Source organism: Apteryx mantelli, chromosome 19 (genome assembly GCF_036417845.1).
Source record: "Apteryx mantelli isolate bAptMan1 chromosome 19, bAptMan1.hap1, whole genome shotgun sequence".
NCBI classification, from domain to species: Eukaryota; Metazoa; Chordata; class Aves; order Apterygiformes; family Apterygidae; genus Apteryx; species Apteryx mantelli.
In genome coordinates, this window is record NC_089996.1 from 8,237,960 (window position 1) to 8,264,643 (window position 26,684).

Consider the following 26,684-nt stretch of genomic DNA (forward strand, 5'->3'; position numbering starts at 1 on the left):
GTGTTTTGCCCAATTCTTGCTCTTTCTGCGGGGACTCTCCTGTTGCCCAGGGTGTGGGCATTAGGTCGGGCAACCTCTCCTAAGCTGGGATCAAACAAAGCAGAGAGGCACCGAAAGCGTTTCTGCATCACATGTCGTTCGGGGGAAATTTTAATAATTTGTCATAATCTTTTAAAATCTGGGTTAAACCCAGAAACAAGACGACAGGGGTAACCACGGAGGGTATCTAACAAAACTGTAACGTCTCCCCTTCCCGGCTTTGAGAGGCCATGTTGTGACCAAAGTAATACTCCTTTCTGCTCACATCACCTTTCTGGATTTATCATTTTAATGTTCTCTGGGCCACCGAGCCCCACAGCTGTAAATTAATTTTTAAAGTAATACAGGTTTTAAAACTTCCATCTGCTTTAATGAGCTTGGGGGAATCCTGTTGTATTAAAAAACATGCATGCAATTATTTTTCCATCTTGGGTTTCGCCAGTTCCCAGCACCGTTCCACGATGACATCTTCCCCTCTCAAAAGTGTTTTCTTGTGATAATGTGGCATTGTATCCTGATGGTGTGTGTTTTGCCTCACACGGGCAAGGCTAGAGAGGACTTCTCTAAGGACGGAGCAGTATCATTAGCAGGTCCCTCAGTGGCTTCCCAGTCACCTTTCCATTAATCCAGTTCTGCATCACAGAATTACGGAGCGGCTAATGAACAGCTCCAGCGCCGGGAGCCTGGAGGTACCGTATTAACCGGACGTCTCTTTGAACTGCGTGATTTCTGGTGGGAAAACTTCATGGAGAAAACGAGATTGTGTTTGTTTTCACAGCCTTCTGCGTCTGTTTTTAAATATTTGCTCACAGTAGTTCTGTTTTTTTTTTATTAGCAATTAGCCTAATAAGCCACCTTTTCATTGCTCCGCATGTAGATTAACCACTTCAGAGAGTACAAAATAAACATTTTGCAATGCATGCATGTATCTCTGGAAAAGATGAGTAACCTGCTTCCACAGAGACTAAGTCCTCCTAACATCAGGGTTTTGCTCTAATCATTAGTGCCCCCCCCTTCTTTTTTTATTTCCCTTAAGACGACTTCTTACAGCATTCGTTAACCTGAATTTTTAACACAATTAATTCTTATTTAGCCAGTGCATTCAAAATGATGTTCTTTATAAGTAGCAAATAAATAGCCTGGGAACAGGCAACTTCCTTATTGTACATGAATGCTTAGAAGATTCATCTCTGCTGAGACCAGTCAGAGTTGAGCAACTTGAACAGATTTCAGCTGCCACATTTGAAAATGAGCATTTAAAAGAGACAGTCTGTCCTTGTGACCCACGGTTGAACTGTGTCTTTTGGAGGGGCAGAAGATGCAGCGGCAGTGACTAAAGTAATTTTGTTCCTGATGATGCCCTGAAGTCCAAAGGCAGAGCACCCAGCAGGGCTCTCATCCCTTTGGTGCCCGTGTGCTCGTTGCTGCAGTCCAGGTCTGAGGGGGAAAATGGAAGAACCTCATCTGAAGGGTGACGTCAGCTAGATTTTCCTGAACTTACAGTTCATTTCAGAGTAAGTTGTTCCATGACGGGGGGAAGAACTGAAGCCTTTCCCCCGAATCTGAGATAACCCCATATCTCAGTCCTGCTGAAATGGCTCCAGCACCCACATGTCCTCTGCGATCTCCTGACCGTCAGCTGGGCCAGCAGTGGCATGGATGTGACAGTGCGAGTGTTGCCTGGACAGCTGTCAAACAAACAAGGAGGCTAACAACGAGTCACCACAGCCTGCATCTCAGTGGGGATGCTCATCTGAAGTCTTTTTCCCCCTACATACCAAATTTGTAGGAATTTAGCATCTTTCGTAACCTGGCTTCTCTGTCAAACATGATAAATGTTGGTCAGTGGGTTCCCAAATGAGTGGAGGACAGCGGGAGGAAACAGGCGGTGTGATTGCAGGAGCTTGATTTCTTTAGAAAATCAGGTTAAAACCAACCACGTAGATTATGCTTATTGCTTGCCATCGCAGTATCGCCGCTCTTGCTGCAGTACTACCCCGCTCGTAAAGCAGGGCCCTGGATGCAGCAGTCCGAATTTTCAGACTGATTTTTGTTGTGTGGCACTTGCTTTTGAAGGGACTGAGCACAAGTGATGAACTCAAACGGCAAGTGATGGGCACTCTCAAAAACCAGGTCCTGGCTGATGTCGAGTGTCCAAAATCATTTAACGTGGTAGGAAATGCAGGCTGCCGCTCTGTCCGCACCCTGCGCCAGAGCTGCCGAGGAGCTCCTTGAGGATGGGTATGGCGAAGTCCCCCAGTGAGCCCAGGCACAGCCATGCCTGGCTGGCTCAGGTGGCATCAACCCAGTGCAGTGTTTCCCGAGCTGCGCAGACAACGGGGCTCTGACCTGCATGCTGCCGCAGCGAGAGCAGGAGCCAGACCAAAAAAAAGATGGGGGAGGAGAAAGATCTTCAGCATTCAGCCAAGCTACTCTCATATTGCCTTCTGCGTTACCAACGCTTAAATGCTGCGTTTGGTGCCTACATCTACTGGCACTTCCAGTTATCAGTGCTGGTGAAGGACAACGTTTTGGCAGTGCAAACCCTCAGAAACTAACCCCTCCCCAGGACTCCTGAGCTGTCTTTCATGCCCATACAGCACATTTCCAGGGCCAGCAACAAATTCCACATCACAACAAAGGAATTTGCTTTCCCTCCCGAGATAAGAGGCCACAGGAGGCAGCACATCGCTCCCCTCCCACTCAGGACAGCAGGATCCCTAATTACGGTCTCAGGCCTTCCTGCACCACCTCGGCCACTTGCCGTGGGCTCACCTGGCCCAAAAGAGGGACCTGCAGAGCTCTGCCAGGGCAGGTGACAGCCTTCTCCGTTTAACGGATGAGGTAAGTTGTCCAAATGTGGAGAAGAACCAACCAGCGAAATGGAGATGAGGAAATGGACAGACACTGGACCTTCTTAAAAATCCTCTTTTACTGCTGATTAAACCTTTGGCCTAAATTATAGTCTTAGTTGCAGAGCTAAAGGGCATTAAGGAGAGAGCGATGACCTTGGTTCAACCGTGTTGTGTTATCCTCACTTCTGCGAGGTTGTAGAAGGAGCTCTCTCAGAAGAAAGTCCTTAAAGTGTGGTAGAAATCGTGCTCTTCCTCTGCTGCTTTTTTGCCTAAAGCTTTCCCATGGGCCAGGTTATTAGTTTGTGTGACTCAGTAGCTTTGATGGAGCAATGCTGATTTACACCATTTGATGAGCTGCTCTGATTTTCTCATAGAAATTCACTGTTAGGCTGTTATACTTAACCTGTACTAAACTGTGCATGAATGATTTATTGTGTACTTCTCATGCAAATGACATTAATAGACTCTGTCATACGTAGTAGAAGATGCTGGAAGATTACTAAAAGCTGCTGCACTTAAAATGTTTCAGGAAAAAAATAATGACTTATATTGTACTATCTGAGAAATACATCTGAGTATCCTTGAAGGCAAGTACATGAGAGAGCAGTGTGAAGGTTATGTTGCAGCGCGCTGTGCATGAAGCACCTTGTAGCGTTAGCAGAAAGCTACAAGAAATATTTTAAAGGGATATATATTGATGACTAGAGCTATATTACAGGCAAGGAGAGAACTGTTTTCCCCCACCAATCTCATTCAATCCAAATCGTGATCTGGGAGCATTTGATGACTTCAAGAACAGACTGCAGAGAAGACACATACCAAAACCAGTCCTGTCTAATTAACTGAACATATTTACATGTGTAAAACTCTCCTGTAGTCCTCGTAATGACTAATGCATAATTATGCACAGACAAATCCCCACAGTAAACACAAATATTTTTGTTTGCGATTATTTATCTCGGGAGAGTTTAGCAATTTGTCAGGGCTTTGCTGAGCCTCTCGGCTGAGGCGAGCGTGGCGTGGGACACGGCGGGACTTTCCTGTGGTCGTGCCAGGAGCCACGAGCTCCTGGAGCCAAACTGTGCCAGTGGAGGGCACCCACTTGGTCACCAAATGCTTTTGCACTGAGAAATGTAGTTGTGAGTCAAAGTGCTTTGCAAGTTTATTCCGATTTCACAGAAGTATTGTGGTTGCCCCCAAGTTAAAATAGAAAACATTTGCAGCCTTTTCGTCCCGGGATCCTCTTTCTTATGTGTTGCCTCCCCCAGACTGCCAGGATGGGAATGTGCTCATGGTGCCAGGAGCACTGAGCTGCTGAAGGTTGCTCCTCCACCAAGGCCATTTGTCGGTGGCTATCTTCCTCTGCCCACATGCAGTTATCAAAACCATGTGGCTGCTCTGCAGGAGCGGAGCTTCAGGAGGCAGAGAGCAGGGGATAAGTCCTCTAGAGGAAAGGGGCATCCTCCAGAGGCCAGGTCACTTGGGTCCCTTCACCATGAGAGGACCAGCACAGACACAACAGCTTCCTGGAGGGAAATACTATATTCTCCCAGTATCCACAGGAGAGGCAATAAGAAACGGATGAGAGAGAGAGAGAAAAAAAAAGACTTTGTAGCCAATCTGGAATGAAGATTTTAGCTGGGGCTGAGGGAGTCTATTGGCATGTTAATCCAGGCACCTATGTGCTGAGGGGCCGAGTGCTGCATTGAGCAGAAAGCAAGAGTGTTGCAAGGTATGAAAACGTTTTTTTAAAGTCTTCCCAGCGGACTCGGTGAATCCTAGATTCTCGTGCTTTTGTTGTCCGTTGGTTTGCCCCAGGGCCTTTCTCCCCTTCCACCTCCTTATAGATGCCGATTGATGTGCGTTTTCCATCAGCTCTGACGTCCCACGGTTTCAGTGGGCCATCTTCACTGGGAAATCCATGGTGCTTTTCTCTTATACAGCAAGTTACGGTTGTTTGAAAATATTTGCGGGGAGGAAAGCATGAGGTAGCATTCCCAAGCAAACATCGTATTACTACGTTGGCAGGTACAGGCAGATTTGAGCCCGTCTGCCCTGTGCCTCAAGCTGGTGGACGCGTGGCAGCTCTGATCCATCGCCCGGATAGTCCCATTAGGGTCACGCCTCCTCCCGGACCTCACGGCCGCCGGACGGGGGCCTCCTTGCACGGGAGTAGCAGGGAGTATGGGGCTGGGGGGCTTCGGTGCACTTTCTTTTGCCCCGCATTGATGCTTTCACCCCACAGGGATGCCTTCGCAGGGCAGTGTCTCCCTGAACTTTTCAGGAGTTAGCAGGCTATCTCGCTCTGTACCCTGAATCCTTTACACCACGTCGTCTTAATCCATGGAGCCATGCAACACCTAGTGATAAATTCATCACTTAGTCTATGGCTTTCCTCCTAAAATCCTCTTCAGGGAACAATTCTCCTATGTCTGATGCAATGACTAATTGATAACTTTCTTTAAGGGGGCTGCATGATAACTTTAAAGCAGTATATTATGATCAGTGGGTTTTCAAAGGAGCATGCTGCTCTCTTAATTCTCACCTTCATTATTTTAATACCTCTGTAAAATGGATTTCTAATGGATCTATATTGCTATAAAACTTTAGGGATGGTGGGTGGGTGTCAATAAATTCTTCACAATCCGAGTGACTCCACTAGCCAGTTAAGGAGCAGAGCGACAGGCTCCAAAGGGAAGCCAGGTCTTGGCTCAGGACTGCAGCTTCCAGCTTGGTGACCTTCCCTTCCTCTCCTGGTATGACCCCAGCCTGCTGTCTCTGAATACCTTGCAAAACTTCATTAAGCAACATGACTAGTATCTGTCACAAGCAATTCTTTCTCTCCCACCTCCTCACCCCAGGGATAAGTCATATCAGCTCTGTCAGGAATACAGGAGCTGCTGTGGGTACAATCCAGCCTGAAATATTGATATCTGATAAGTCTTTGCAGAATAATTGTCACCGTGACATTAGAGCATTTTCACCCAAATATCCTAATGCATTCAATAAATGTACAGTAATATATTGAGATTATCCATCTTCAGAATGTTCTTTGCCACTAATGGGATGGAGGGCAGCAGCCACTAGCCACAGTATAATCAAAGAAAGAAAGAAGTGGATGTTATGGCCAGTTGAAAATGCGGGGAGATTTTAGGGAGGTCAAATTATTCCTCTGATGGTTAGCCAGAATATTGGGACAAACTCTTTTAGCATTGGACCTGTGACCTGGTCTCATGAAAAATGTTCAAGAATCTTATTTTTTGCATCATCCAGATTATTCAGCTATAATAACTAATTTTTGCATTGGACATTGAAGTCGAAGGCTTAGCGATTGCTTAGAAACGAGCTGCAGTCGTAAGCCTTTGCCGTTTTGTTCTCCTGTAGAGTTCACACGAATGCGAGGTGTTGGAGTGACGGTTGCATACGGCGGTATAAAGAAGTCTCCCCTACCAGAAGCGTAGGAGACTGAAGTCAGATGTGTGCTGACATGTTGCATTGCTAGCATTTGAGGTCAGATGTGTCATTTATAGAGCTTTGCTGCAAAACCCCACCAAGGGCTATTGCTTGTCGTAATGAAAAGGTGTTTGGCTGATGGTGGCTTGCAGAGGAAGTAAGGGGGTAGGGCCTGGTCTGAGGACTCGGGTCTCTTTTTTCTTATAAGTATTTGCAAGTTCTTTCACTGCTGCTTTGATACTTGGTGGGATGCTGGAAGACATTCGTCTCACTACCGCTTGTTTCAGAAGAATTATTGTCCTTTGGGATTCTTGTTTTGATGCAGCTGTTAGAATTATCCATGTCAAAAAGGCCGGACTGGTATTTACAGCAAATTCAGCTTTTTGTGGACTGATTCCAGCTCTGCTTTACTTCAGTCAGGATAAGAGACCTGCAGACAGGTAGGAAAATCAAAAATATCTGAGTTTTGAGAACGCTGTGAAAATAATTTCTAAGTGCTTTACATGCATGCATGAGGTTCTATGTGGGATGAAGATAAAAATCAACAGTCTGAAGGAGACTCTGAAAAATCGCCTTTTTCTGAAAGGCCTTTTCAACAAAGAAGCCCAAAGAAACATTTTCTTCCCCCAAACACTTTACTGTCTCCAAAGAAAGGTTAAACAGTTCATCAGAATGACCAAGCAAAAGCTCATCACCAAAAAAAACAGAAGTCAAACCTCCACCATAAGAATTTTTTTCCTGTATAGAAAAATAATTTTTTCCTGTGTGGAAAAAGTTAGACAAAAATTTTACATTGAAGACCCTGAAAGTCACCCTACAGTGACATGTAAATGACTTTCCTTTAGATAGAAAGAATATCAATATACCCATCTTAAAGCAGGATGCAAGAAGGCACAGAAAAATGATATGCCCAACCTGAGTATCAGAAATGGATCCCATATTGTTAGGGATGTCATATACCAAACGAGTTAAAGCTACCAGTGTTCACGTACATTTGGCAGATGAAAGGCAACTCATCCTAACTGACTGAAAGATTGGGTGATCTTTTTTTTCCTTTCTGCTGCAGGGTTTTTATTACAGAGACTTGGCTTGGCATTCCCCATGTCAGCTTGCCAGTAGCAGATTTAACAACTTCAGTATTTCACTGATGTTTTTTACACTTTTTGATGGATTTTCTGTAACATCTATAGTCATACGTGGACTCTTTGTGCTCACTTATCTGTCTTGCTCTGCCTGGTCAAAGACTTCCGCCAGCCTTTCCCACCCTTCGGGCCCGAGTACTCAGGCTCAGCTAGATGCTACCAGGATAGTCTGTGTGTTGCCTTTGCTTGCTCAAAGCCCCTCATCCTCTAAGAAGAAGCTCTAAATTCCTCTGGCTTCATTTTACTTCCCTTTACCTATAATTGATGACCGTGAAGGTAAAAACCTGAGCAAGAGAGACCTGTTCCTGGAATCATTGTCACTGTCAGGAGCACGATGGGAAACGTGGGGCTCTACCTGTGTGGTTTTTCCTGCCTGTAGACCCAACTCAGAGTGCCAGGTTCACGTATTACAGAGCAAGCTGTAAGGTCAGGTCCTGGGCTCTACCCATCTGCTCAGAGCAGATTATGCATTTAATGTTAAACAGCTATTGATAACAAGCATAACATGTTATCACAGCTGCTGTGTGCTGTGGCAAGTAGAGTACACAGTCACGTGCTTCTTGCTTGCTCTTTGGCCGCAGGACACTTGTGTTCTTGTTTGTACAGTAGCTCTGCTTGGACAGCAAGGATAGAAAATACTATATTTTCCCCCCTTACCAGATTGCTCTTTAGCATGATGCTACCTCTCTGTCATGGGAACTACAGGTTTGAGTCTTCTTGAGGTGGGGAAGGAACTGAATCTAGATGTTACACTTTCCGGGCAAGTGTTCTAAGTACTTGGTTAACATACAAAAAGTGGGAACCACCTCACCCAACTAGGGTCGGATAATGGATGGTCTTTCAGACTCCTGCGATGATGCTTGCTGCAGTGGGCTTGCTCATGCTGAACATCTGTGTTTTCAGAAGGCCTTCCTGCTTCAGGGCCGACATGGAGCCCCAGGAACGCTGCTGGTCCAGGTCCTAACACAAGGCCAGGGAAAGGACATTTGATAGCTGGAAATAACTGTCCCAAAGTTGGTTTCCCACATCTGGACATGGTCCCACCAAGTGGGCAAAGGTCATCTGTTCTTTGTTGCATAAAAAAGCAGGGAGAGAAACACAACTTATTAAAAAGAGAGTTTCCATAAAAGGAAAGATCAGTAAATTTGTTTAAATATTCATCCTAAAGATGCTGTCTGTTGGTAGGTTGGGAAGCATTCATTCCCTCAGAGAGTATGGACTTAAAGTGAGTGTCTTTTATGTCTACAACTCCCTTGGAAACCTACAGAAGAGCCCACCGTGTCCTGGATCGTGCCGTCCCACGGCTGCCGTATATAAAACTTGCCTCTGAGCATCAGCTCAGAATAATAGTAAATGGCCAGGGAGGGGTTTGGAGGTGTAGTTTTAGTTTAAGTGGTTTCTAGGAGCTCTCATTCAGCAACAGAGGCCAGAGTCCCCTTAAGCCACGATGTTGCATGTATCATTAACAACAGCAGCACCAGTGTCAGGCTTTGAAATGAATTTCGCGTGTGCTCATTATTGCTTGGTAAGAAGTGCTTGGTGACCATTTTGACCCCTTTCTGTACTTGCCTGGATCACAGAAAAACGTCTAAGGAGTGTAAGGCCTACAGTGGAAGAATACTTTGCCACGCGATGGCTAACCCTTCCCAACACAGTCCCGAAAGCGCAAAGACCTCTCGTTAGCTCTGTTGCTCTCAGCAAAGCAAACGATGTGTCTGCACGAGCACCTGGTTCCTCACACTCACGTCCATCTCATCGCCGTGCCCAGGGAACGTTTTTGTTGTAGCCGTTTCCCCAAGACACGGGGATGCCGGGACATCCGTGAAGTTCACGGGGTGGCAGCGTAATCGCGGGACTTCCTCCTGTCGCAGCAACGAAACGCCGGCATCGTATGTCCCCTTTCCTTCCCTTCGCACTAGATCACCTCCGGTCTTACTCGTGCGCGACCAAGGAGAGTACCACGTGGTGGGAGGAAAGGAGGGAGTTTGACGTCAGCCGTGGAGGCCGGAGTGCCGGCTACCCTGCAGGAGCAGCCCTGGAAAACAGTGAAGCTTTTCCAGAGGTTGCCACCAAAGATGTTAGATGTTGGGCAGCTGGTAAGTAGGTGGTCTCATGGGTGGCAGGAGAAGGCGAGAGCCGATTCCTCTGAAAGCTGAGGTGTCTGGCAAAGGAGATAAAAACCTGGCTGACTCTGGCTCGGGATGTCAGCAAGCCTCGCAGCAGCACCGCGTGCCGGGTGGAGAAACCGCCGGCCCTCAGCAAACAGCAGGAGGGCAAAAATGAGGAAGAAGAGCACAGAAGGGAGACCGAAGCAGAAAACGAAATCAAATTTGGACTGAATAAAGCCCTGTGTTTAACAGCAAAAGAGCTCAGGTAGAAAGGACCGATCGTTTTAGCAGAATGAATTTTTACCCATCGCAGTATTTTGGGATACGGCATCGAAAACAAGGGGCGCTCTGGGTCTGCGGGGCCAAGCTTACGTCATGCTTTTTAGGGCCGAGCGAGTGTATTAGCACACAAATCACCTTCCGTTTTACCCCATTTTGACATTTCAGGGATCTCTAGCACTTGGCACCGCTCAGCCGAGCCAGCCGTTCTTGGAAACGTTTGCGTGTTAAAAGCGCCTTCGGGATTACCAATATTTGCAAATTCGCAGCACTCAATTTGGGGGCAAATCGGCCCGAGCGAATATGCTTTTCCAATAGCCGAGCGGATTTTTTTGGTCGCCCAGCTTTACACGGTGTGTTTATTTGGGGTTGTCGGCTTATCGCAAGAGCAAACTGGGTTTCGAAAGCGGCGGTGTGGCAATCCCGGGGCGGCCGTTGTGGGAAGGAGTTTATAGGTGCTGACCTACATTTAAGCAAGGCAAGGAAACGAGGGGAGCGGGGCTGAGCTCTCCCGCCGGTCGCACCCGCGCCCCGCCGCCGGGTCCGATGTTGGGTTGCAAAAACTCGGGAGCCCACGAGCGTTTTCAGCACCACGTTACGTAGGTACGAATTCACTCCTGGCGCAAGGTGCTAGATTGGCCTTCAAAATGTGTGTGGGGAGGAGAAAAAGGTTCTTTAATCTTTTTTTTTTCCTTTCTTTGTGCTGATGAAGCAAAATGGGACATTTAAACCTGATTTTTATAACATTTTGCATATATATAGATCATGCTCTGACCTGGAGGAGACACTTTGTTCCAACTACAATGATCTGATATTTCATGTTTTATTATTTTTTGTCTTCTACGCTCTCTTTCCGCGGCGTTCTGGCACAATATGGGCTCCCTCCAGTGGCCAAGGGACACCGCGCTGTCGCTGCCGTCTGCCAAGGGCACCGGAGCTGGAAGGGTCGCTTCGGTGCCCGGTATCAGAAATCGGAACCGAAATGGTATTAGGGCTGCGCTTTCTTTATTTTCCCCCCGTCCCCTGCTACGTGTGCCATCGCGCTTTGCAGTAGTAAAGGCCACGCTCTGCAATAATTCAATTAATACCGAAGTGGACCGGCCTGCGTGAATAACGAGGCAGGCGTTACATTCGCTTGCAGTCTGCAAGGCGTTGGGTGCAGAAGGGGGAGAGGGAGGCGAGAGAGCAGAGACAGCCCAGGGAGGGACCTGAGGAAGGACCCAGGCACAGCACTATTTAGCAAAAATGGCTCATTTTTGCATTGCCTTTTTTTCCCCCGTGGCAATTTGGATCCTGACGTTACAAACTTTCTCCTCAACCCTGCAAATAGTTCACGCGCCGGGGGTAGACAGTCCCTCTGAAATTAGGCACTTTCCTCTCCCCTTTCCTAGGTGCACAGTTTTTTACCGGTTAATCCCGGCTGTGTAGTCACCAGTTTAGTTAAACCAGTGAATCTTTCTGGGTGCGGGCAGTGGTGTGGGGCCTGGCACTGCCGGGGTCGGCCCCGCCGCCTGGCGTGGGCACATGCACCCCCTGCCCCCCTCTAAAACCACATTATAGATATCTACATACATATATGTGTATATATATGTATATATGTGTATGTATATACATACACACATGTACACATATGTATATATATTCTAAACCAGCTGCACACGTCTGCACACATATATGCATGCATAGGTGTATCTGTTCAAGGCCAGCTGCATGCACCTGCATGGACGCATATATTTATATGCCCGTATACAAACCCAGCTGTGCACGCTGATGCCGTATAGTGCAGCAGGGTGACCCCAGTCAGGGCGGCGGGGGCTCTGCAGCAGCGGGCTCGCGCAGGCTGGGTGGCATCTCCGCTCTGCACAGGAGGGGTGTTTGAACGGCTCCTGCGAGCGGCCCCTCCGTGGGGAACCCCCGCACCACCCGGCGTGGGCAGTGGCGCGATGCAGGGCGCCCATTTGCAGGGGGAGTGAATGCACCGACTCCGGTGTGCAGGGGTGTGTGAGTGCACTGATGCAGGGCACCCATTTTGGGGGGGGGGGGGGTGAATGCACCGACTCCGGTGTGTGTGGGGGGGTGTGAGTGCACCGGCGCCGGTCTACGGGGGGGGGGGGGGGGTGCACGAATGCACCAACGACGGTGTGCAGGCTGTGCGTGTGAATGCACCTGCACCGGTTTGCAGGGCGGGTGTGAATGCACCAACACCGGTTTGCAGGGGAGTGCAGGAATGCCCCAGTGCTGGTGTGCAGGGCGGGTGTGAATGCACCAACACCGGTTTGCAGCGGGTGTGTGCCTGGACCGGTGTCGGTTTGCAGGGAGGTGTGAATGCACCGACACGGGTGTGCAGGTGTGGGTGTGTGCGTGCCCTGGTACTGGTGTGCAGGGGTGTGCGTGTGTGTGTGCGCGCGCGCGCGCCGCGGTGCCGGTGTGCAGGGCACGGGTGTGCGTGCGCGTGCCCGCGCGTGCCCGCCCCGCCGCGGGGGGGGGTGGCGGGGGGCCGAGCGCGGCGGGCGGGGCCGCAGCGGGAGCGCGCGCCGCCGCCAGGGGGGCGGGGCCGGGAGCGCGCGGCCTCGCCGCTCTTTGGCTCTCGCCGCCGCGCTCATTTGCATGTGGCGGGGGCTCCCCTGTCACGTGGCCGCGCGCGGGGCCGGCGAGGGGCGGGGGCGGAGGCGGGGGGAGACTTCCTGTTTGAGGTCAGCGGCGCGAGGGGAGGGGAGGGAGGGGGAGCGCGGCGGAGCCGCTCCGCGGTCTCGCGCTGCCTGGCGGGGTTCTTGTCAGTTAGCAACAAAATGGCCGCGGTGGCAGCAGCTCTGCTCCCGAGGACGGCGGCGGCGTCCGTGGCGGCGGCGGTGGCGGCGGCGGCGAGGCGGAGCGGGGGACCGGCCCGGCGGCACTGAGCCTGGCACCGCCTGCCCGCGAGCGGACGAGCCGAGAGCGAGCGGGAGAGACGGAGAGAGGCGCTGCGGGCCCCCCCCGCGCCCTACGCCAGCCTCCGCCGGCGAGACCGACCGACCGACCCTGCCCGCGACGCTGCTGCGGCCCCTGGGGAGCCGCTGCCGCCCCCGCCTGCCGCCTCCCCCCGGGGGCACAGGCGCCCGGCTCCCGGCCCCCGCCGCCGCAGCCCCCCCGAGAGGCTCTGCCGGCTCCCGCGGAGGAGACGGCGGGAGCCCGCGGGGTCTCTGCTGCTGCCCCCGGATCCCCCCCGAGAGCGCGGCAGGCAGGCAGACAGACAGACAGACTGTTGGGTTTCCCCACTCCCCCCTTCGGGTCCCCGTGCCCCCCTCCCCGTGAAAGACTCTGCTGGATCCTCCTCCTCGGATCCCCTCCCCGCGCTCGCTCCTTCCTGCGGGAGAGACTGCTGGATCCTCCTCCTGCGAGAGAGGCTGCTGGATCGCTTCGCCCGGGTCCCTGCGAGAGAGGCTGCTGGATCCTCCTCCTGTGAGGGACTGCTGCGGGTCCTCCCCCTCCGCGGATCTCCCCGTGAGACCAGCAGGATCCTCCTCCTGCCCGGAACCCCATGAGACTCCGGATCCCCCCCGCGGCCCCATTTTTCTGGAGGGGGGGATCCGTCCTGAACTGTTTTCTGGGCCCTCGTTTCTCTTTTTAATTTGCACTTTTTAAAACCCTCAGATGCTCCTCCATGTGGACTGAGAATCCATCAAGGCACGCACACGAGAACTCATCCCGGTCAACTCCAGATCCTGGCTTTCGTGGGCTTTGCTGCAACACATAAAGCAAACTTGTATTTAAGACACACAGTCGTGCAAAAATTTAGCTGGGGACTTAAGGTGTATTTTGTCTTGGTTTCTTGGTCTTGTTTTTTTTTTTCTTTTTGCTTCACTGGAAATCAAAAGCTTGTTTTGGAATTGGACCTGCCTTTGCTGCACTTCTCCTCTGGGCTGGATAACACTGAAGCTCTTTGCTTTTCTACTTGGATAGTGTTTTCTTGTTGATCTGTTGTTTTTTCTCCTGTGTGGCAGACTTTTTTTTTTTTGAGGGGGGTAAACAAACGACAACAAAAAAAACTTAATTTTTTGGCCGTGTGAGATTTTTTTCGTATTCAGATTCGTGAAATTACGGGTACACTTGAAAAAAAAAAAAAGCATTAAATAAAAAAGGAACACGTCAGAAAGACCCCTACACGGTAGACAAAATACTCACTTGTTTCCTTACAGCAAGACTGAATCGAAAGCTGCCAAAGAGCCCCATAAAGAAAAGACTAAAAGGTAAGAAGGGGTAATAGTCTCTCTAAATTTGGGAATTGTAGAAGTTAGAAATGGAAGAGACCTGCTAAGCCAGTGCATGCCATCTTTTCTCACAAGTCTAAAGCAGGATTTTTTTAAATCTTTTTTTAAACTGCTTACTAAGTCAGTGAAGCAAATAACACCACAAAATACTTCAAAATCCATTTATTTTTATAATATATACATTTTTTGCTTTAAACGACTCGTAAAAATGTTAGAATTAACTATTTTTATATGTATTTTTTCCACTTCCAATAGCTGTTGTGTGCAAAATAACTAACAGAAGTTTTATCTGTGAATAAATTGTATCACTTAAATGTAGACATTAAAATTGTTTCTGTTACGGAAATGACTGTGTGCACTTGCTTTCTAACTTACATGTGCGAACGCTACTACACAGTGTGTTGAAAACGGTCGTAATTCTGGAAAACTAGTCTTCTGAATAAGGTCAGAAGTACTGCTCTGATCAGTGAGCGGACGAGACTCCAGCTTTGTCCTTCCTAGTTGCTTTCTGTTAAAAGTTGAGGTCTCTAGATCCGTTTTCTTTTTCTCCCCCCACATAATGAGCTTGTGGGGAACTACTGCAATTTTCTCGTAAGTATTTAGAGAGCGATCTTCATATAAAGCTGAAATGTCATCCGGTGGGGGAGAGAATATTAAACAGAATTTATGCTCTTAACTGCAACCCTGAAAGGGAAGAAAATGGGGAGTGTTCAGCTGTTAACCTTAGAAATCTTGAAACACTGGAAGTTTATTAATTGTTTGAATCTTCTTTGTTTATATCGCAAGCTTGAGTCAAAGGTTAATCTTCTTAATATGTAATTAGTTGAAGGTCCAATTATGGGATTTATTGAACGGTATGAATGCATAGATTAATGGATGCCTCAACTGTGTTTTTTCCCATTTTCTATTAAATACACATTATAATACTGCTGGTAATACCTTGTGGCTACCTTATTTTCTGATAAAACTTAAATGTTTTGGTGGGGAGACATTTGTTCAGTTAATATAATAGCCACTCTAAATTTAGAAATAATCTTTAGTATGTCATGCCCATTTCTGTTGCATATTTTCTCCTCATGCACATATATAAATCTGACAGATTTACACTATATACTAAAATCTGCTCTTAAGGTTGGACTGGTTAAGGTAGTTAAAAATCCAGTGATTCTAGCTGTTGTTGGACTGCTTGACGATGCATAGCTTTAAATCAGGTGGATATTGGTAGTGTTGTGTGGACTTCAGGACAGTGCAAACGTGAGATGCGTGGACAGCACTGGGCAGCAGAACATCTGTACTGCTGTTGAATATTCATTTCTTAAAAAAAGTCATTTTCCTAAAATCTTGCCTTAATTAGTAACTGGTTTTGGATTCACCCAAGCCTGGGATTTAAAATGTAATTTCCTATCGTATATTACTACTTACTGTTTTAGGAAAGTGCTGGAAGGGTAGACTCTGATTCTTGCTGCTTCTTCTCCCATATGTTTTCCGAGGAAGTAAGGAGGTGACTTGCAGTGAGTGCAGCCTATGCTTAGCAAATCACGTAGCTTTCCATATCGGAGATTCCTTAAACTCAGAAAGGCTTCGCGTATCTGTCAAGCCACTTCAGTGCCTTATTTGCGAGCTCAAAATGGTGTGCTGACAACCCTGTACATGCTGCCCTCAGATGTGCTGCTGTTTCTCCTGTGTCTTCTAGAAGTATTCCCAGAATGTGAGAGCATAGATGTCAGGCTCCTATACAGCTGGTTTGAAAACCTGCTCTAACCTGCAAGAGGCTCCTACTCTAATTTGTAGGACTAACGTTTCTTGTGGGGTGAGATTAAGGAGAATGTGCTATGGGCGGGTATTGGGTAGGTAACCTCGTTTCTTCTGATGAAGACTACTGAGTCTCTGAAAAAAGCTACAGTAAATCAGATTAATCTGAACTCTTGGAGTGGACCCGAGTGTTTCAGGGGGCTAGAAATAGGATAATAATGCCTTGTGCCTCTTTGCTATTATCTTTAAGTCATTACGAGATATGTTATCCTTTGAAGTTATCTGCCTGGCACATAGCAAGTGAAATGAAAATGGTCTCGGTTCAGCTCTTGGTGAACAGGTGCTGCCATCAAAAAACTGTTTGAGATTTAGCTGAGGAGCTGGGTTTGGTAGTAATATACCCTTAATGTTTAAGGACAAGGCTAACGCATATTAATGTAAGCTGTATTTTAGGCAATATTCTGTACTTCTGACAAAACGTTTTTTCCTATTTAAAAAAAAAAGGCAGCAAACAGTGCGGACTAATGTCTTTATTTAGTACTCTTCTGGATTGCAGTATTAAATACTTAGGATTTATTGATGGTTTTTATTTTGTGTGCATGTGGATTCTTGTATTGACAAACTTAAGTGGTGGTATGCATCCACTAAGGCTAGAAGCTGACTTGAACTGAGTAGTGAATTATCATATATGTTTGCTTTGTGTATGCAGTTGTGTCCATTGCAGTATATGTTAGTTTGCAATTAGTAGTCTGTCAGTGATGCGGAGTGTTAGTCCCGCTTACTGGGAACGTTCTGGTGGGTAGCCTTGCTCTGTACCAGTTTAGTGATGGTGCAAAGAGTCATGGAATTTCTTCCAGGATATTGTCCTTGAGTTGTTTTAGTGCTAAGAAGCATTTGGTAACTTAAAGGTTCACCCTCTTGACCTGGCAGGGAATCCTTACATCTTGCAAAACCTGTCTCTAATCACCTGTGAGTAGAGGGGCATTCACCTTATCCTCTACTCCAAAGCCAGATGCATGAAAAATCTACCTCTCTGGCTCAAATGGTTTTTTTGTTGTTGGTTTCTTTTTTCCATGATTTTTCTTTACAACTAAATGAAAAGCTATGATTTTGATGTAATTTGTAATCCTTTCGCTCATGTTTGCAGGAAAAAAGGTAATGCCATCCTTTATTATTTAAAGGAACTTTTAAAGACTTTCAAAAATAATCAGATGAAATTTCTTTAAAATGAGAAATAAATAAAATTGTTTGGGCACACCAGTGCTTTTAATCTGAAGACTCTGTGTTGAAGTACTCTGAAGTTCCTTACCTTGCCAAACTAGAGGAAGAATAGACCAGGGTAAGGTCAAAGATTTTGACAATACATTTTTTGTATGTTGAAGTAAACTGTGCTTGAATGTGAACCTTGTAGAAAGGATAGCTTAGATTACTCTAGAAATGAAATCTCTTATTTTTCTGTATTTCATTCAGAAATGCCAGGAAATCGTGTTCATCGTGTAAGGGAACTACTGCCTGCTGTTAACTCAAAATGAGCTACAGTTTTACAGTCAATTCAGATACTGTACGTAATGTAGACACCTTTTCTCTTTAATGGGAAGTCTGTTATGAAAATGCTAATAGAAGTGTTTTACTTTCAGTTTTAGTGCAAAGACTTAACCAAGACTGGTGTATGTGGGAATGGGTGATATGTTAACTTGCATTTATTTCCTCCAAGCAGCTGGCCTTGCTGAGGTAAACATGCGCTTTTCCAAATGCTGTCATCTGGCCCCTTTCCAAAACAAGCTGCAGGAGGAGGTCGGGGGTGGAGCCATCCTTTGCTTTAGTAAAAAGAGGCTTTCATTTGGAAAGAATTGCTAGATAGTATCGACTATGAGAAGTGCTTATTTAAAAATAAAACAGCCAAACCCTTCCTAAATAAATGAAATAGTCTTTGTTGATTATTTGTATTTTAAAGCCTGTTACTGTACTACTTCTGTTTGAAGGTAGAGCAACTTAAATGTAGAATTGGATATTGCTTGTTTAAAAAAAAAAAAAAAAATCAGTGCTCTCTATAGGACTTTGAACATGAGAACTGATTAAAAATTTATCATCTTTGGTTACAGTAGAGATGTAATGCAGAAGTGCTATTGTTTTAATTGTTTAAAATTCAGATTACAAGATAACGGTAATACCATTAGAAGGTTTCCCTTTGGCCTAGAAGCTGCAGGTAGGAGCCTGTCAATCCCTTAGTATTAAAGATGAATGATAAGGAAACCTCTTAAATGCCTGTGACGCCGCAGTCTAGCCAATTTAGGATCAGCTGATGCCTTCTAGTGATAATGGCTGGAGGTTTTCAGCTGTATTATGAAGATATCAGCCAGGGCAAATAGTATTTAGAAGAGAAGTATACTTTATTGAGTGGGGAGATGATCTAGAAGTGACAGTAAATTGCATTACTAAATGATCTATGTGCTTTGCACAGTCTCTTCACTGGTAAATGCTAGTGGTAAAATGAAAAATGATTATTCTTAATGTATGAAAGCAGAGGAATCAAAGTATTATTTGATCTTGCTTTAGGAATCTGAGCTATTTATGAAATCTGTGTCTACCAAAAGCTTGACTTAGTTTTATGTCTTCATTAACAGATGTGGCCATATGTATGCTTATTTCATCATTATTTATACATGATTAATCTTCACTGTGGATTCCAATGCACAGTTATAACCATATTTTCTGAAACTTTCTTTGCACAGTGTCCTACTTTGGCACTAATAGGTTTTAAAATCTGCTCAAAACAAAAGTCTAAATTTGATCATGGTAATAAACTGTCTATTCTTGTACAGAATAGTCACAGTGCTTTTTAGGACTGCATTAAAAGGCACTACTTGCGAAAAATGCAGCAGTACTTTAAAATATGCAGCTGATCATTTTTTCTTTTTTTTTTTAATGTAACATCTGTCTCTTCTCATCCAAATTGAAAGGCCTCTTCTTGGAGGCACGCTGAATTTCACTGAAGAACTGTAAAATAACTAGCTGTTCCGAAGTCTTACAGTTCAGAGTACCAAGCATCAAAATTTGAGTTAGTTCTGGTCTTAGCCCTGGATGTGAATCAGCGCTGTAACTTTTCAGCGCTGAAGTCCTGAATGTAGTTGTAATTCAAGCTCATAAAATACTAGAAGCCTTGGCGGTAGTGAGGTCTGCTTTCTGGAGCTCTTCCCTGTGGGTTTGCAGCCAAGGATGGCTCGAGAGTGAGAACAGTTATCTGTGCTGCAGCAGTGATGTTTTATGGCTGGGTGCCCAGATTGTCTAGCTTTGCACACAGCTTTATAGTTTGCCTTTGAGGGCTATGGAGGTGGAAGTCATTTGTAATAAACAGCTATCTGCAGCTTGCTTTTTCCGTGTGTTGAAATGTACATCCATTAAAAAAAAAAAAAAAGGAAAACCAGATTCACATTTACTTAGATTTCAATTGGGAAATTGTACTTTCAGAAGCTCATTTATGAGGAATGTTAACGCTTATTTCTTTGCATTAAAAATAGCTAATATTTATCTCATGGCTGTTTATGTGGGGTTTTTAGTAGTAAGCACTGAATTGCTAGAGAATGAGATGTTTTACTTGGGAGAAAAATTGACTTGTCAAGTCGATTGGCGTCCTTTGTGGTAATTGAGCCCCAGAGAAAAATGTGTTTATAGGTCTCAAAGTAGTTATCATGCAGCTACCAGCTACAGGCTCTTTTATGAAAATATATTCCACCCCCCCCCCCAAAAAAAAAAAAATCCACAAAAAACAAAGCCACCCCTGGGCCCTGAAGTGTTTGGTGTCTACCCATGGGCGCTTTCCTGTGAGGCAGATCCACTCCCCTTCTTTCCCTAGCTCCTGGTTAATGGGAGCTGTGCATGTTTTCCCATAACGACTTTCTGAAGGGATAGTGGGAGGCGCCTTTGCTTTAATCTTGGTCAGGAAAGATCTCCCGGAATGGCATTTCTGTTTCCTCTTAGCTGTTCTATTTTTCCTCCTATTCCTTTTCTCCTTCCTGTGTTCTGTCTGTATGTTTTCTGCTTGAGGTTTGCAGTTTTCTCCCTCACACTGTGTTTGCAAGAATTCCTGATGGGAAGAAGAGCTTATTTGCTTTGTTTGAAGGGTGTATGTTACTTATGCTGCTTTGGATACCATTTGAGGTAGTCAGTACGTATACATATTGATTAAACTTTTAGTTTAAACTGACTTCCGCTTAGTCTATTTTAAGCTCCGCCTGGTATTTGGTGTTGTGTCAGTCTGCTTTCAGTTGTGCTCTAATCTAAGGCAGTCAGGTCTTTTAGGCCTTCAGAATTCCCAAATGTTTTTATGGCTAATGCTACCTTTGCTGACACTGGAGATGCATGTTTTTAAGCAGTAGCTAGTTACTGGTAAAGAACAGAGCATCAGTCCAGTATTTTTAGCACAAACCATTCCAGCAAAATGACTGTTCTATAAGAATGCAAAAATATCAACTGCACAGATGTGTAATGTGCTGACTGCCATTTTACTACTTCCAAAAAAAAAAAAAAGTCTGTCGTTAAAAGAAAACCAGAGAAGATCACTTCTTCCTTACTGAAGAGGCACTGCAGTCTTGTGATAGCAGTTGCTGGTAACTCCGGAGAATAAACAGTCATTAAATCAGACAGGCTTATTTCCTATTGAAATTAAAGATAAATAAACTGTGGGTTTTGACCCATGGAGTTCTCTGAGGTAAAGAGCATATATTTTTAATGAGATAAAAATACAAAGGAAAAAATCATAAACAGAAGTACCTCAAGAGGTTTGGATTAGTGCAGGTGAATCACTGTGTAATTTAAGGTTAGCATAAAACAGTGGGAAGATAACTGGTCAAACTTCAGGGAGAATTGTTATCTGTGGTTTTGTGGCAATGTCTTTTTTTTTTTTTTAGTCTAACTTAAGATGTGCTTAAGCATGAGTACATTAATTAGAAACAATGATAAAACATTCATCTTAATTTAAAGATTGAATTGTTTTACAAGAGTTTAAGGTATTTGCTATTTACTTAACTGATTTGTTTGTTTGTTTTCACAATTGAAAACTTACATGATGAGTAATAGCTTTGACATTGCTTGTAGTGTTCTTGACTGAACTGTACGTATGCTCAGAAAAACAAGCCCGGAGGAGATGTTTCTTATGAAATGTGAAGTTAAACTTTTCTAACACTGCAGGCATAGCCCAGTAGGGTGTATGTAAATCAATTAAGACACTTTACATAGTGTATTACCAAAAATCATCTGGAGTACAATTCCTGATTATCCCTCTGCTAACATCTTTCTCTCTACACCTTTATCTCCACTTTCCTTTTCTCTCATTATTCTGAATCAGTTGAACAAGCTTACCTAACCTTGAGAATCACACCCAGCCTGTGTGTGGTCTGAATTTTGCCACATCTTCAGGTTTGAAACAAATGCTTCGCCTTAAAGTTTGTCTCTTACTCCCTGACTACGTAATAGAGTATGTTACATCTCTGCAAATCTTACCCTGTTTGTGTCTCTAGGATGTTGTGGCTGCAATTCTGTAAGCACAGAATGTTGTAACGCATTCTTGTTTTGTGATGCTGCAAAAACTTGCCGTTAGAAATAACCTATTGGCATAAGAGTGCTGATCACATCTCTTCCTAATGCACCTATTCATTTTCCTGCTTATGAAGCTATTTGGTTTCTTTGCTTATTATCAACTGGTATAAAATATAAAGAGGTATGTACTTACCTTTTAAAGACTTTTAAAATAAATATGAAAAAGGCAACCTCTTGTTCCTGTATGGAAGGAGAAGAGCCTGGTGGTAGCAATCTAAATGGCATTTAATGTTTTCTAGTATGATCATCATAAAACCTGTCTGCCCGGTTGATCCAGGTGTGGAACTAAATTTTGGTCTTTCATAGTAGAATTGCTGCTATGTGTGTGTGTTTGTGTGTGTGTGTGTGTATATATATACACACACATACATACACACACCCACAGGGAGAGCTAAATAGCGTATTTCACCTTTAACTACTGTTATATGGGACTTACAGGAGCTTGATGAATGCATAAGTTTTACTATGTCTGTAATGGTTTTTCTAATCAAGCTTTTTGAAATCCTTCACTTCTGAAAAGAATAATCCATGTTAAATAAGTCTCTTTGGGCACCAACAGTGCATTATCTAGTGATGTCAGTCTTTATACTGTGTTATCACATTTCTGTATGGTAATTAAATAAAGCAGTGGTTATATTATTAGATCATTACATAATGTTCTGTTAAAAACAAACTCAACTTCAATTTGGTCTTGTATTCATGAAGATGAAGTGTTCTTCACAAATTTTAGATGAAATATTACAGCAACAAAACCATGCTTTTGAAGCAAATAACAGACTGTCAGATACCATCTATTGTAACTGAATGATACTGCGACATTCTGATAGTCCAGCTGCATTGAAGCTGCGATTCCCCCGTCCCTCTGTCAGCATCCAGACGAGCAAGAACTGATCTTTGTGGAATTCTGTCTGCATCTCCTGATCAGATAACGCACTTAAAGACATTTTGAATGTACTTCTGAGCTTTTTTGTCCGTCCCCCTCTGGGCTTTTCATGGAATAACTGAAAGCATAACATAGTTATTACTAAGATCATGATTGACCGTAAATTGATTTCCAAAGTGGTGTTTACTGCAATTGGTTTTCCTGTTCTGGAAGGTCACTTATGACCATCTCCTTTCCCCATCTTCTCCCCGCGCGCCCCCTCCCCTCCCCTTTTCCCTCGGAGAGCCTATCCATTTGCTAAGTTGAAAACTGGGTGGTAGCTCATTCTGATGGTGATTCTGAAACTCTTATGTACAGTAATACTCAGTTCAGCTGTTACGTGAATACTTGGTTGCTAGATTTATTATTGGCAATCCAACTGGTATCCATATGTTTTTCCCACAGAAAGTGAGGCAGAGGAGTAGAGAAGCTTGAAACTGGATGTACTTAATGGAAATAAGGATTACGTTTTCAGCTATATGGAGGTCACCTTTTAAATTCTGGTAGATTTGTGGAGGGAAAAGTGCTGTCTTGGATCTTTGTTTCCTTGATTTGTAGACAATAAAATAAGCGTTATTCTGAACTTTGTGGATTCAGTTTTCAGCCTGTTGGGGATAGGTACAGAGTAATGAGATGTTTTTATATAATTTGAATTGTATTGATGTATTAATTTTCAAAACAGCATTGCAACTGAAGATGCAGTGGAACAAAAACTAAATTGCTTCAAAATTTATTATTTTTTTCTTCTGAGTTGAGTGAATCAGGCGTGGCGCACAGTGTTTTGATTTTTTGTGCTAGGGATGTATAAAAAGTGTGCATAACAATCAAATAGATTATTTTCTTGGTTTATCTTTAAACTTTCATATGCATTTGCAGTGCATATTTTAGAGTAGACTTTACTAGCCTGTAGTATGTTTTGTCATGAACATGTATTTTTCCTTTACTCGGATCAAATTTGGTGTTAACCTCCTGTTGAGAATTCCAGGACCCCTGACATTTTATTGTGACTCTTGATTAGCTCACCAGGGTTCCTGCTAAGAATTCTTCTTTCATTCATTTGGTAAATTGAATTCCCTATTCACAGTGCCTTTAAATAGAATGGTATTTGGAAAACTTTAAGACAACAACTTGAATGTTCAGTGAGCTCACCCAACAAATTAAAAAAAATGCAGAAGGAGGGTATTATGGGTTTGTATATTCTAAAATCTTAAAACAAAAAACACACACAAAAATATAAAGCTCTGCCTTTGTATTCCCTTTAAATTTATCTCCCTTCTGGCTTCTATGTTGTGCTGACATTTCCCCCCGGCCTTTCCTCTTGCCTTTTTACCTCTGGAGCTAGGCATTCACCTAAGTTTTATGTCTGTATCTGGGATCGCCTGTAATAAGAATATTTATGTCCTTATAGTTGAACTTCAGCTTTTCAAGGCAACCTGTGTGCAGCGTGGAAAGCACCTTATCCATTACACCCAGTCTACACTACCCTAGCTTCTATGTACCTCAAAGATACCTTGTGCCATTCACTGACTGTATTACACCACCTCTTGGAGTGGAGTATAGTTTTGAGCTCTACAGCATGTGGGATAGCATCATTATTTTTATAATTCTAGATCTTGAGGCACATTCTTCTGTGAAGCCACTGTCCTTTTGCTCCCTCCTCCAGGTCTCTCTCTTTGCTAGCATCTGGTAATGTGAAGGCTGCAGCTGTGTTCTGGGCCCCCCTGTCACTTGTGTGTTCTCAGGTGCCACGTGAGGGCTACATCTGGAGCTCTCTGAGCTGGCAGAGGCCTGTTCCTTGCATGGGATGCCATCTCCCTCCCTAGAGACCGACTTCTGCAGGCTCCTACCACACATCTGTGAGACAGTTTTACCATCGTAAGAAAATTCAGGTTGGAAGAGACTTCAGGAGGTCATCTAAGATAGGCACATCTATATTTAATTAAGTCAAGTGGCATGTGCAGGACCGATAACGTGTCTGCTCCTACTTGTTGTGTTGCTAGTGTAGCTTGATGTTATTGCCAGTCTTGTCTGGCACGGTTTCCCTGGCTGTGGGGTAGGAGTGAGGGAAATGCATATGCATTTTTCTACAGTGCCTGTGGCAGAGAGTCTTACCTAAACAAGAGGTTTTTCTTCCAAACCTCACCTTCCAAGGCCTTTTTAATCACACTGGAACTGGTTCATGGATTTGGCAATGGGTGTGAGTAACTGTGGCTGTGGTTGCTGTAAGCTGGGTATCTTTCATTGCAGTTGGACTGGCACAGCCTTTTCCCCAGAAGAAGAAATACAAGAGCAGCATCATGAGCTTTCTTGTCCACAGCATAGATTCTGCTGTTTACCTTTTGATCCTGTAGGTCATGTCTCTTATCTTAACAGTCGTGACCTGTGTGAGAGTATCAGCCTGGTCTTCAGCTCCTGCAATAAATAAGTTGAATATGCTTTCACCTGCTGATAACAAAATGATTGACCTCAAATAATTCAGTGCTAGCATGTGACTGAGATGGGAGGGGGGAAAGGAAGACTTAAGGCAATAGAAATCCCTACAAGCAAAACAGTACATCATTTCAGCTATGCAAACTCATTTTTCATGGCTCTTAAAAAGACACATAATCATCTAGCAGTGTTTGCTTGAAGGATATGGAGGAATCCTACATGGAAGCTGCTGTTCCTATCAGTCCTCTCTGCAGCATGTGCTGTCCCTCCTGCCCCTGCTGGGGCTGGTAGGATGCATGCTGACAGGCTCCTCCAGCCTCTGTCCCTGGGAGCGGCCTGTTGTCAGAGATCCTAGGGCTTACGGTCCGTGGCAAACATCCTGTGGAGCTGTTGCTCCTGTTCCTATTTCCTGGCCTCCTCCTCTGCAGTGTGACCGTTCAGCTGCTCCAGGAAGCAGTGTTTCTCAGAAAGTCATGTTCTTCAAGCACAGCTTAATTTGAGCCAGAAACTTGTCCTTAGGCTGCGTCTGCTTGTAGGTCAGTTCATGAATGCTCCTTAGTTGAGCAATTTGCTATGGGGGCTTTGCCTATGTTGGCACAGAGCTCTCATCTTCTAAAGTACTTGTGGATACCAAAATAGCAAACATCAGTCCTTGGTAGTACCTGGAGAGAGACAATATGCCACTCTCTTGGTGAGATACTGGATTCCAAAGCTGAGGTTGAAACCTTATATGTGGATGCCTAGGCCAAATGTTTTCCTTTGCATACTGTGTCCCAGGGAGACTGGGGAAAAGCTCTGGACCTGATGCTATGTCAACAGCTAGTAAATATCATCAGGCCTGGGAGGGAGGCAGAGCAAGGCCAGGGGACTAAATCTAGTTATCTTCACTGCTGTGTGGCTTAATTTTCATTATTTGCTGTAGGATGGGAGGCACTGTTCATATTTCCTGCTCTTTCTAGCCTGCTTTGAGGGATGAATAGAATGCAAGGGGTTTTTTTAATTTATTTTATTTATTTTTTACTTGGTCCTTATATGGCCTGAGTTGTGTGCACAGTGGAGTATTTGAGGTCTGTTGGGGTGTTCTCAGCAGGCCAAGGGAACAAATTCTGGTATGGTTTATGCTTGTAGGGTATATATGGGTGAGGTTCTTGTGTGCAGTGCTCTAGCTCATGTTTGGATTTCCCTGCTGACTACTTAGGTCATCCTGGCGTGGACTTTGGATAGATAGATAGGTATGCGCTATGGACAGCAACACCTTCACAGCAGAAGTAGCATACCTGTGTTTGTAGGTTCAGACTCCATAGGTTCATCTACCTTAGAGCATTAATTTGGATCAGGAGTTCATGTTTAAGCAGACCTTCTGATTGTCCTCAGTTCAGAGCATCATCAGATGCTTTGATTCACATCATGGAGTGGTTCTGGAGTGCATCAACTGTATTCCTTTCAGGTAAAACTTAACTGGATGATGCGCTCCAAGAGTGCAGTTAATGCTTCCTGCTGCGAGTGGGCATTCAGTACATGGGAGCAGACTAGAGCTAGTCTCAAGTAATAAAATCTCCTGAAATGTGCATAGTGTAGCTATCAAGTCCTTTGCACTGGCAGTTTTGCTGTACAAATCCACTTGCACTACTCTAACTTTGGCATAACGTATGTCTACTGAAACATTGTCATTGTCATAAATCATAGTACTGTAACTCTGTCTCATAACAATCCAGGAGAAAGTGAACAAAAGGAAGTCTGTAGATGAAAAACAAAACCAAAAGCCCTACAAACGTGCTGAGATTCAGGCAGTGCTTAAATACAGACTCTTATGAAACTTTAGAAGTCTGCCCTACTGCTTATAGTTATTGTGCATCTTTCAT

General features: G+C 44.8%; 1 protein-coding gene across 6 annotated transcripts in view; it reads left to right on the forward strand.

Annotated features, from left to right (window-relative positions):
* The first annotated feature begins 12,602 nt into the window (after positions 1–12,602).
* Positions 12,603–26,684, forward strand: part of TNRC6C (trinucleotide repeat containing adaptor 6C) — a 117,519-nt gene continuing 103,437 nt past the window's right edge. For 5 of the 6 annotated variants that reach the window (XR_010886109.1, XM_067308605.1, XM_067308608.1 and 2 more), the window contains exon 1: positions 12,603–14,102. The gene's annotated coding sequence lies outside the window, so the exon portion shown is untranslated. The remainder of the gene's footprint in view (positions 14,103–26,684) is intronic. The other variant, XM_067308606.1, reaches the window with a different exon arrangement.